This window comes from Bos javanicus, chromosome 8, assembly GCF_032452875.1.
Source record: "Bos javanicus breed banteng chromosome 8, ARS-OSU_banteng_1.0, whole genome shotgun sequence".
Taxonomy (NCBI): Eukaryota; Metazoa; Chordata; class Mammalia; order Artiodactyla; family Bovidae; genus Bos; species Bos javanicus.
Genome location: NC_083875.1, coordinates 91104637 through 91116642, shown reverse-complemented (window position 1 = coordinate 91116642; position 12006 = coordinate 91104637). Strand labels below are relative to the sequence as shown.

The window sequence follows — 12006 nt, the reverse complement described above, 5'->3', positions numbered from 1 at the left end:
CTCCAGGCAAGAATACTGGAGTGGTTTTCCATGTCCTCCTCCAGGGGATCTTCCTGACCCAGGGATCGAACCCACATCTCTTATGTCTCCTGCGTAAGCAGGCAGGTTCTTTACCACTAGCACCACCTGAGAAATCATTTTGACTGGTGCCCTTCTAAAACCAGGGAATTTGGACACAGAGGTTGACACTGACAGATGGAGGAGGATGTGAAGACAGAGAAAACACTATCTACAAACTACAGATGCCTGAGGCTGCTGGAAGTCAGGAGAGTGGTATGGCACAGACATTCCCTCTCAGAGCTGTCAGAAGGAAGCTACCCTACTGACCCTTGACTTCTGACTTCTAGCCTCCAGACTGTGAAGTCGTAAATTTCTGGTGTTGAAGCCACTGTGCTCATTGTGCTTTGTTAACAGCAGCCCCAGGGAACTAATATGACATCAAAAGAAAGTATTGGTTTAAAACCTGGTGGATCATTGAAAATCAGACTACTAATCCAGAGGCCTAGGAAAAAAAGAGGCACTCAAACTGTGATGCCAAAGAAGAGCATCAACAGAGCTGATTAGACAAAGTTGAAAGGGTGGCAGGAACAGACCAGGAGCAAAACCAAAGAGGCTCTTACATTCAGTACACAGGCATGGACCAAGCACTGTCCCAGGTGTGGGCACACAGAAGTGAATAAGGAGTCACATGCCGTGTGTGCTGCCAGGCTGTGGTGGATCCAGCGTGCTGAGGTAGCAGTAAGCAAGGTGCTTCAGGATCAAGGTGGTGGGGGATACGCATAGAGAAACCTGGGATTCAGGGAAGACTTCCTGGGAAACAGAAGGTGTGTGCCTGCTCAGTTATGTCTGACTCTCTGTAACCACATGGACTGCAGCTCTCCAGGCTCCTCTGTCCATGGGATTTTTCCAGTCAAGAATACTGGAGTGGGTTGCCATTTCCTTCTCCAGGGGAACTTCCCCACCCAGGAATGGAATCACATCTCCTGTCTCTCCTGTATTGGCAGGTGGATTCTTTACCTCTGAGCTACCTGGGAAGCTCTGAAAAACAGGATATCTAAGCTCAGTCTTAAAGGATAAGAAACTGGCAGGATGGATCAAAAGATGTCTACTTGCTACGAGACAGCAAAAGAGACACTGATGTATAGAACAGTCTTATGGACTCTGTGGGAGAGGGAGAGGATGGGAAGATTTGGGAGAATGGCATTGAAACATGTATACTATCATGTATGAAACAAGTCGCCAGTCCAGGTTCAATGCACGATACTGGATGCTTGGGGCTGGTGCACTCGAGGACCCAGAGGGATGGTATGGGGAGGGAGGAGGGAGGAGGGTTCAGGATGGGGAACACATGTATACCCGTGGCAGATTCATTTCGATATTTGGCAAAACCAATACAATATTGTAAAGTTTAAAAATAAAATAAAATAAAATAAAAAAAAGATGTCTACTTGCATAAAGAATCCAGGGGCCTCTTGGTACCACCATGTTAACAATGTTGAATAGAATGTGATTTTTTTTTAAGAAAGAATGAGGTGTCACTTTCATTTGCACACTTGCACAGAGTTTGGCACCTCCAGCTGGAGTTCACCCACAGTAATAACCAGCAGCAGGAGCCACATTACAGAGCAGAGGAAACCGTGGCCAGGCCAGTAACTCATCCCAACATATGCAGATATAAGAGCAGAGGAAAAGGGAATAAAACTGCACATGCCACATGGAAATCAGTTATAATTGTTCATGGTACATGTGGGACATGCCAGACCACTACCACCTTTCAGAACTCCCAGAAAACACAGAGGACTTTGCAGGGGCTCCTGACAGCAAGTGGGAGCAAGCCAGAGAAACTAAAGTAAAAATAAAAATAATAAGGCTCTCATAGGGTTGTTGTAAGAAATGAAGAAAGAAGAAATAATATTTCAGAGCAACTGGGATATACCACCCCACTCCATCTATCAATGTTTGGTCTAACCTGTCTGGCATTTACTTTATCATCTTGTGTTAATTTATCATCATTATCACTTACCAATATTCATTTCTTGAAAGCAACCTATTTGGGGAAAGATGCCTTCATATCACAAATGAGGCTAATTTAATGGCTCCAACAAGCAGTACCCTAATGGGGAAGCCAGCGGCTGCAGGTGTGAGCACAGACAGGCCCGACTTGGGTCTCCTTTGTGCTGCACTGCTCTGCTAATCGGATCTAACGAAGGAGCTGGAGGTATTCTCCTTCTGTTTTCTAATGATGTTAATGTCTTCATGAGGTTAATGAAACTGCTAACACAGGCCAATTATGAATGGCTTTATGTATAATAAAAAACCATCTATTCTGAGTTTTTTGCAAACACTAAGGACAATGATTGCTGTGGTGGTTTTGCCTATTATTGAGTATATCAACGGGGCTTTTTTTCCTTCTTTTTTCCTTTAAGGACCAGGCTCAAAGACCACTAAACTTATGAGATGCCTAGATTGCTAGGTGGACCTAGCTGGGGACTGCTTAAGGCTACAGCCCTCATTTAGTCCTATCCTTTATGGTCTCTACTGCCCCCTGCTGACTGGGAGAGGCAGGAGCCGCTCTCCAGCACCCCCTTGGGAAATGGAGAGCACCAGAAGACAAAATATGAACAGCTATTATTTACTGTCACTTACTATATGCCTTCTAATTTAATACTCACAACATTCCCGTGGGGTAGCTCCTGCCCTTTTACAGATGAAGAAACCTAGGCTCGAGTAATAAACCAAGTTCCCCAAGGACACAAGGCTTGTGAGTGGCAGATCCAGGACAAGGTATAAATCTGTCTGACTCACAGCTGCTGTTACACTCCCACCAGAGACATGGTAGAGTGAAAAGTACATGTATTTTAAAACAAGATAAATTTGGATCTTGGTTTTCCTTCCCCAATTTAAGAGCCATTTAAGATAAACCTTAAACAAGTTCTTATATTTATTTTCTCACTTCATGGCAAATAGAAGGGGGAAAAGTGGAAACAGTGACAGACTTTATTTTCTTGGGCTCCAAAATCACTGTGGACGGTGATTGAAGCCATGAAATTAAAAGATGTTTGCTCCTTGGAAGAAAAGTAATGACAAACCCAGACAGTGTATTAAAAAGCAGAAATATCACGTTGTCAACAAAGGTCTGTATAATCAAAGCTATGGTTTTTCCAGTAGTCATGTAAGGATATGACAGTTAGACCAAAAAGAAGGCTGATTGCCAGAGAACTGATGCTTTCAAACTGTGGTGCTAGAGAAGACTCTTGAGAGTCCCTTGGACTGCAAGGACATCCAACCAGTCCATCCTAAAGGAAATCAGTCCTAATACTCATTGGAAGGGCTGATGCTGAAGCTGAAACCCCAATCCTTTGGCCACCTGATGTGAAGAACGGACTTATTGGAAAAGACCCTGATGCTGGGAAAGATTGAAGACAGGAAGAAAGGGGGACGACAGAGGATGAGATGGTTGGATGGCATCACCAATGCAATGGACATGAGTTTGAGTAGGCTCCAGGAGTTGGTGATGGACAGGGAAGCCTGGTGTGCTGCAGTCCATGGGGTAGCAAAGAGCTGGACATGACTGAGCAACTAAACTGAACTGGTCACCAACTCAAAGGACATGAGGTCGAACAAACTCTGGGAGATAGAAAAGGACAGGGAAGCCTGGTGTGCTGCAGTTCATGGAGTTGCAAAGAGTCAGACACGATTTGGCAACTGAACAACAACAGAATGTGAATCATCACACCTATGTTGGAGGTTTTTTAGAAGGGTTAGTAATAAAGTAAGTAAAGCAAAGAACCTGAGATATGGTGACTGTATAATAGCTGGCATGTGCTACCTGGGGCCAGAAACAGAAAGTGGACAAGGATCAGCTTTCTTGTGGCTTAGTGACTGCTTCATTCAGGTTCTGTGAAGGTTTGTAACTCAAGATCCAGGCTCAGAAAGATATTAAAATGCTCAACTAATGATGTCAACACATCTGAATAGCTCCTTAACACTTATAAAGCACTTTTGTGTATATTTTATTTGATCTTCACAAATACATACCCATAGATCCATAAAAATGCCATCATTAGAGAAAACTTACAATATGTCCAGTCATTCACTAAGCACAGAAAATGCATGGTCAAATTCCATCTTCATAACAACCCCATAGGTTGGTATTACTATTTTCCCCATTGTCTAGATGAGAAAACTAAGGCTCAGAAAAGTTAAGTAACTTTCCCAGAATCACACTGTACTAAGGAGCAGAGCTAAGACTTAAACCCCAGTCCACCTAGCCACAGAGCTCATTTCTCTCAATAAGGGGGCTAATGTAGTTTTCTTCTAAAGTAGGCTGGGCAAGCATGACATTTTCACTATGTACATGAGAATATTCTGACTCATATAAGGGAAAGCAACCCCTCAAGGACTCACAAGTTCTATTTTGGGAAAACTAAGCCTTAATGGCTGTCTGGGGAGGCCTTACAAATAGCTGTGAAAAGAAGAGAAGTGAAAAGCAAAGGAGAAAAGGAAAGATATAAGCATCATCTGAATGCAGAGTTCCAAAGAATAGCAAGAGATAAGAAAGCCTTCCTCAGTGATCAATGAAAAGAAATAGCGGAAAACAATGGAATGGGAAAGACTAGAGATCTCTTCAAGAAAATTAGAGATACCACGGGAACATTTCATGCAAAGATGGGCTCGATAAAGGGCAGAAATGGTATGGACCTAACAGAAGCAGAAGATATTAAGAAGAGATGGCAAGAATACACAGAAGAACTGTACAAAAAAGACCTTCACAACCCAGATAATCACGATGGTGTGATCACTGACCTAGAGCCAGACATCCTGGAATGTGAAGTCAAGTGGGCCTTAGAAAGCATCACTATGAGCAAAGCTAGTGGAGGTGATGGAATTCCAGTTGAGCTATTCCAAATCCTGAAAGATGATGCTGTGAAAGTGCTGCACTCAATATGCCAGCAAATTTGGAAAACTCCGCAGTGGCCACAGGACTGGAAAAGGTCAGTTTTCATTCCAATCCCAAAGAAAGGCAATGCCAAAGAATGCTCAAACTACTGCACAATTGCACTCATCTCACATGCTAGTAAAGTAATGCTCAAAATTCTCCAAGCCAGGCTTCAGCAATACATGAACTGTGAACTTCCAGATGTTTAAGCTGGTTTTAGAAAAGGCAGAGGAACCAGAGATTAAATTGCCAATATCCACTGGATCATCGAAAAAGCAAAAGAGTTCCAGAAAAACATCTATTTCTGCTTTATTGACTATGCCAAAGCCTTTGACTGTGTGGATCACAATAAACCGTGGAAAATTCTTCAAGAGATGGGAATACCAGACCACCTGACCTGCCTCTTGAGAAATTTGTATGCAGGTCAGGAAGCAACAGTTAGAACTGGACATGGAACAACAGACCGGTTCCAAATAGGAAAAGGAGTACGTCAAGGCTGTATATTGTCACCCTGTTTATTTAACTTATATGCAGAGTACATCATGAGAAACACTGGACTGGAAGAAATAGAAGCTGGAATCAAGATTGCTGAGAGAAATATCAATCACCTCAGATATGCAGATGACACCGCCCTTATGGCAGAAAGTGAAGAGGAACTAAAAAGCCTCTTGATGAAAGTGAAAGTGGAGAGTGAAAAAGTTGGCTTAAAGCTCAACATTCAGAAAACAAAGATCATGGCATCCGGTCCCATGACTTCATGGCAAATTGATGGGGAAACAGTGGAAACAGTGTCAGACTTTATTTTTGGGGGCTCCAAAATCACTGCAGATGGTGACTGCAGCCATGAAATTAAAAGACACTTACTCCTTGAAAGGAAAGTTATCTCCAACCTAGATAGCATATTCAAAAGCAGAGACATTACTTCGCCAACAAAGGTCCATCTAGTCAAGGCTATGGTTTTTCCTGTGGCCATGTATGGATATGAGAGTTGGACTGTGAAGAAGGCTGAGCACCAAAGAATTGATGCTTTTGAAGTGTGGTGTTGGAGAAGACTCTTGAGAGTCCCTTGGACTGCACGGAGATCCAACCAGTCCATTCTGAAGATCAGCCCTGGGATCTCTTTGGAAGGAATGATGCTAAAGCTGAAACTCCAGCACTTTGGCGACCTCATGAGAAGAGTTGACTCATTGGAAAAGACTCTGATGCTGGGAGGGATTGGGGGCAGGAGGAGAAGGGGACGACAGAGGATGAGATGGCCGGATGGCATCACTGACTCGATGGATGTGAGCCTGAGTGAACTCCGGGAGTTGGTGATGGACAGGGAGGCCTGGCGTGCTGCGATTCATGGGGTTGCACAGAGTCATACACAACTGAGCAACTGAACTGAACTGACTGAATGGTGGTATCTACAACCATGAGAAAGATCCTTGTCTCTGAAGATCATAGTGAGCTGAAATGATCATCGTCCAGTATAATACAAATAACACTTATGAATAAACTACATTCTTTATTTACCTCAGATTTCTCTTCAAATCTTTGATTCTGTAACTCCATTCTTCACACAGACTTAGTCTTAAAACTAGAAAAATTTTTCAAGCTAAAGCTACATTGGCCCAAGAAGGTTCCAGGTGTATTAGGGTCACAATATAACAGCTGGAGAAGAACTTTGTGAAGCTAGTAATTGTCCAAAAGCATTAACATCCAAAGATAAATTAATAATAATGGGAGAAACAAACTATTCATTAAAACTAGAATGAGGTTAGGAAAAAAATTATCCCTTTGTAAATCTGGCCCAGCACTTTCACTATAAATTAAAATCTATGATAAATCACAAATAAATTGGATGGACATCTGCAGCAAAAATTAAATTACCAAAAAAAAACTGCACATTTGGGGAGCTTTACGAACAGGGAAACCACCAAGAGAGATAGCTTTTCTTGCAGATTTTTTAATGGATTCATTTCTTATTTAACATCTTTTAAAGAACAAATGTGATGCTTCCCACTCATTAGCTCCTTTTGAATATTAAGAATTTTCTAAGAACTGGACTGGGAGGACAGTCAGATACATAAGGACATGGCAACATAGGGACTAGAGGCATAACTACAGTGTTTAAATGTAAATTTATCAAGTTATGGATATAATTCTGAAACTTTTAGCCATGACACATATCTGTTTAATTATAATTATGACAATCATAAAATAGGAATAGAAAGAAAAGCCTTTATAAACACAAACTTTCACATCTTTAAAGACAGCTTAGGGGCTTCGCTGGTGGACCAGTGGTTAAGAGTCTGCCTGCCAATGCAGGGAATATAGGTTCAAACCCTGGCTCAAGAAGATCCCACATGCCACAGAGCAACTAAGCCCAGGAGCCACAACTACTGAGCCCATGTGCACAACTGCTGAAGCCCACACACCCTAGGGCCCATGCTCTGCAACAAGAGAAGCCACCGCAATGGGAAGTCCCCACACTGCAGTGAAGAGTAGCCCTTGGTGTCACAACTAGAGAAAGCCTGCACAAAGCCACAAAGACCCAACGCAGCCAAAAGCAAATACATAAATCTTTAAAGATAGCTTAGGTTTCTATATATCTCAAGACCAGCTTTGTATTTAAACTGAACAGTGAAAACAGTGCAAATAATATACAAATATAAATAAAATAACATGGTTTCTTAAAAGTTAACTGTGAAGGGAAACAAGTCATTGGAGATCTTCCTATTTAAAATAAACCTATGACTTGTCCCTTCTTTTTATTAAGTGATAAATAATTTACTGTTCCTCAGTTCCTATTATTTTACTTGTATTGTAAAAATGTATCTTTCTGCAACCAAGACTTTCAAGTTGAGAAAGTGTATTAACTGAGGAGGGTTTGTCTTAAACACAGACTTTCCTACTTTGCAAGCCAAGTTATCCCTTTAGTGACCACAGACACGAATGAAGACACACTTGGCCATTCAGCAGCACTGGCCCAGGAAGTTGCCTGCATCTCATAAAGCACTGTGGGTCACAACACAGAAGCAAGACAGAGAGATGGCAAGTGTCCGGGAACTAAGAAGGAAATCTCCCATCTATGGTAAGATGCCTTTAACTGGAGTTGTTATCTTGACAAACAATGGACATCCCAATCTCCCAGTCTTTCCTCTCCAAACCTTCACCATTTACTGATCAATTAAGATGACTTATTTTATCCTACACAGCACACCCTTCACAGCTTACTATTTCTGCTATCTCTTTCCTACCCCTGTTGATGGCATGATATGTAAGACTTTCCTCTATCTCCAACAGTGAGTCTCTTGGCAAAGAGAAGAGAAGAGCCAAAGCATACCCAGGACTCTCCAGACCTTGGGTTGGACAATGACCCCTGAAGGAGGCAAATGGGCCCAGGGTGTTTATATGTCAGAATAAAGCTTTACCTTTTTCCTATCAAAGAAACTCTCAGAACTCGGCCAGTACAGTAGCTCTCAACCAGGCCAGTGGAAACATCCAGCCTCAATCAAATCTGTAAAATAAGATCATTGCAAGGGTTGTAAATTAGCAAAACTGCTACTGCTAAGTCACTTCAGTCATGTCCGACTCTGTGCGACCCCATAGACGGCAGCCCACCAGGCTCCCCGGTCCCTGGGATTCTCCAGGCAAGAACACTGGAGTGGGTTGCCATTTCCTTCTCCAATGCAGGAAAGTGAAAAGTGAAAGTGAAGTCGCTCAGTCGTGTCTGACCCTCAGCAACCCCATGGACTGCTGCCTTCCAGGCTCCTCCGTCCATGGGATTTTCCAGGCAAGAGTAAATTAGCAAAAACCCTGGACCAATTGCTCCATGTTTCTCAAAAAGTGAAATTTAGTCATCTTTTAATGGGTCACATGTTCTCCATGCCATCAGAGTCGGGTAACTTTTTTGGTCTCACACCTGATCCTCCTTCACACATCTCTGATACCAATCCAGCCCTGAAACCACTTGAGCTTGAAATTAAAGACCCTGAAAGAGTCTTTCCCAGTGTTTAAATGAATCTACAGTGTTTGACCCAGGCAGCCACAGCTAATGCTCCCTGGTTGCCTCTCTACTTGGGAATCTCAGCTTGAACTGCATTTTGAAAATGAGGAAACAGATAAAGGCAGCCCAGCAGGAAGAACGGAAAGCATGCATTGAAGTGTGGCACTGTGAAGCATCACGCCACATTCTAGAAAGGTGAGCAGCTGGGGACAACTAGACAAAGGGTGTCTGGGAGAAGTAAGGGGACAGAAACACTGAGAGGAGAGGTGTAGCAAGAGGCAAATAGTGAAAAGAGCTGTAAATTAAGCTGAAGACCCTGAACTTCACCCTGAAAACTGAAGGGAAAAGGCAGAAAGGGGCTGGGCAAGTTGTTGAAGGTTTCTAACTGGTTGGATTTCTGAAAGAAGTGAAGTGAATTTGCTCAGTCGTGTCTGACTCTTTGAGACCCCATGGACTGTAGCCTACCAGGCTTGTCAGTCCATGGAATTTTTCAGGCAAGAGTACTGGAGTGGGTTGCCATTTCCTTCTCCAGAGCATATTCAAGGGATCGAACCCAGGTCTCCCGCATTGCAGGCAGACGCTTTACCATCTGAGCTACCAGGGAAGCCCAAGCATAGGATTATTTGAGAGAACAATTTCAAACTTCTATTTTAGAATTTCACACTGTCAAGTCATTTAGATGTGAAAAAAACCCCAGCACCTCCCAAATAAATGGAAAACCAATATGAAATAACAGGCAAAACTTATTCACACCTTATAAAGGATTGTTTTTAATCGATAGGTTAACAGGATTTTGAAGGCCACAGGAAAGATGGCCTTCTTCCTACCAGCAAAAAGCACTTACTTCATCAGTAAAATCAGCTGGTATAAATCAAGGGTTTGCATGGCTGGTTGCATCAAAATCACCTGAGATGCTTGTAAAACTGCTGCTAACCTAGTCTCACTGCTAAGAGATTATTTAATTGGGTGGGGGGAGGGAGGGAAGGAGGCAGGCAAGGTATTTTTTAAAGCATGAGAAGCTCAAGGACTCTTCTGGCGCTGAAATTCCATCATCTGTGTCAAAGAAGGTTCCTACCATTTGAAGTGGAATGTGGTAAAAGCCATTTCTTTTTTATCTTCAGACCCTAAATCTGGAATGAGGTTTGGAAAGCACCTCCAAAGAGTTCATATCACCCTTCTTCTTTAAGTTGGTTTTATTCTTGGGCATATCAAGTTTCTGTCTAAAAAAGCATAGGATTATTTGAGAGAACAATTTCAAACTTCTATTTTAGAATTTCACACTGTCAAATCATTTAGATGTGAAAAAAAAAAAAAAAAAAAAACCAGCACCTCCCAAATAAATGGAAAGCCAATATGAAATAACAGGCAAAATTTATCCACACCTTATAAAAGATTGTTTTTAATCAATAGGTTAGCAGGAATATATACATATAAAATCTTAGTCTGTGTAACATGTTCTAAAATGAGTTATGCCAGCACGGTAAATGAGCAGGCTCCCTACTTATGTTCTGCCCCTCTTCCTCTAGCGGAACCCAAGAACGTGTCTGCTTGCTTGCTTCTTTTAAAAGCTATTATTTATTGAACACATCCTATAAGCCAGGCATCGTGCCAAATACTTATTTCAAATGAGTTAGTATTTATCACCATTTTATTAATGAGGAAACTGCAGGGAGGGGTAACATAACTGCTCAAAGACAAGGCTAGTAAGAAGCAGCACCAGAATCTGAAGTTCTGTCTCCTAAGTCCCTGAGCCACACATCTCTCTACAGCTTAGTGCCATTCCTCCCCACTCTCTAAACCCCGTCTCCCACACCCTCACACTCCTTACCTTGACCCGTGGACCAGGATTCCACCATGAGTTCACCGAACATATGTGAAGAAGTAAATGAAGTGTAGACCCAGGCGCACAGCTCAGATCATCTGGTCCTCACCCAGGAGATGGGTCCCTCAGATTGCTGTCAGTAGAGCGCCCTCTGTTGTTTAGGATGCCGAAGTGGGTTAAAGACAGAGGACCGGAAGATTGAAAGTGCTTCCTCACACTGGGCTGACCTAATCTTGAGATGAATATGTCCCTTTTGAATATGAATATGTCCCCCAACTGTACCCACCCCCATCATAAAGAAAACAGTCCTGCTCCATCGGTCAATCCCAAAAGGCTTCAACCCAAAAAAGCAAGAAACATCAATCTGTTTTCAAGATTTTGTCTAAAATCAAGTTACAGAATCATTACAAAGGTCCTGAAATTAGCCTTCACCGTCCGGTAGATGTTATTTTCCTGTGTTCTCACTGTTCACACAGGAACTTTAACCTTTACGGCTATTGCCTTGTCAAAGTGTGACTGGGAGAAGAAGGAACGTCTCCTATGTGCGGCAGGATAACAATATTGAACCTGCTGCTTAGAGCACAAGGCCCCCAATGATTGCTTTATTTACCCAGAAATTATAAAACATTTAGAGACCCCTAGGGCAAGTTAACCATAAAATATTCAGCAACATCTGTGCCATATTATTTAGTGACAGACTAGACTCGGAAAATATGGCTGCTGTACTGCAGGCTGCCGTGCACCACGTCAGCTGTTAGGCTGTGGCTGGGAGGCGCTTTTTCCTGGCCCCTCGTTCCCACCGCCCTCGTTTTCAAGCAGACGTCTCCCACTCCTCACAGTCATGGGGCTACCAGGACAAGCTTAAGAACACGTTTGTGCTCAGAGTCCCCACGGACAAAGCAATTTCTAACAAAGGCTGCCTGATCCTATGAGGGTTGGGGTTGTGTCCCTCTCAGGAACTTAACTATACAGGTGAGTCCCAGGGAGGCAGGGTCACAGGGTCGGGATGAAATTGCCTACAGGCCGAGAGCGCTCAGTCGAGCCCAGGAGTCTATACATGCGCACTGGAAGCTGCTTTGTTCCAGAAATTGACCAGACTACAAACCAAGACACCTGAGTCCTATCGGACAGTCAAATGCTCAGTCATCACCTTCTTTGTGCAAAGCGCAGGGCTAGCTCTGGATGCTAGTCCTTCCTCTGCCACCTTGTGACCCTAATACTTGTGTGATCCTCAGAGTGGCTTTCAGGGTAGAA

The 12006-nt window shown here is 42.9% G+C and overlaps 1 protein-coding gene across 3 annotated transcripts in view; it reads right to left on the bottom strand.

The window, feature by feature from the left end:
• PLPPR1 (phospholipid phosphatase related 1) overlaps positions 1-11037 on the bottom strand; it is a 611864-nt gene extending 600827 nt beyond the window's left edge. Inside the window, exons 1-3 of one of the 3 annotated variants that reach the window (XM_061426348.1) lie at positions 10759-11037; positions 10006-10150; positions 8356-8441 (exon numbers count right to left, since the gene is read on the bottom strand). The gene's annotated coding sequence lies outside the window, so the exon portion shown is untranslated. The remainder of the gene's footprint in view (positions 1-8355; positions 8442-10005; positions 10151-10758) is intronic. The other 2 variants (XM_061426350.1, XM_061426349.1) reach the window with 2 other exon arrangements.
• Between the last annotated feature and the right edge of the window lie 969 nt (positions 11038-12006).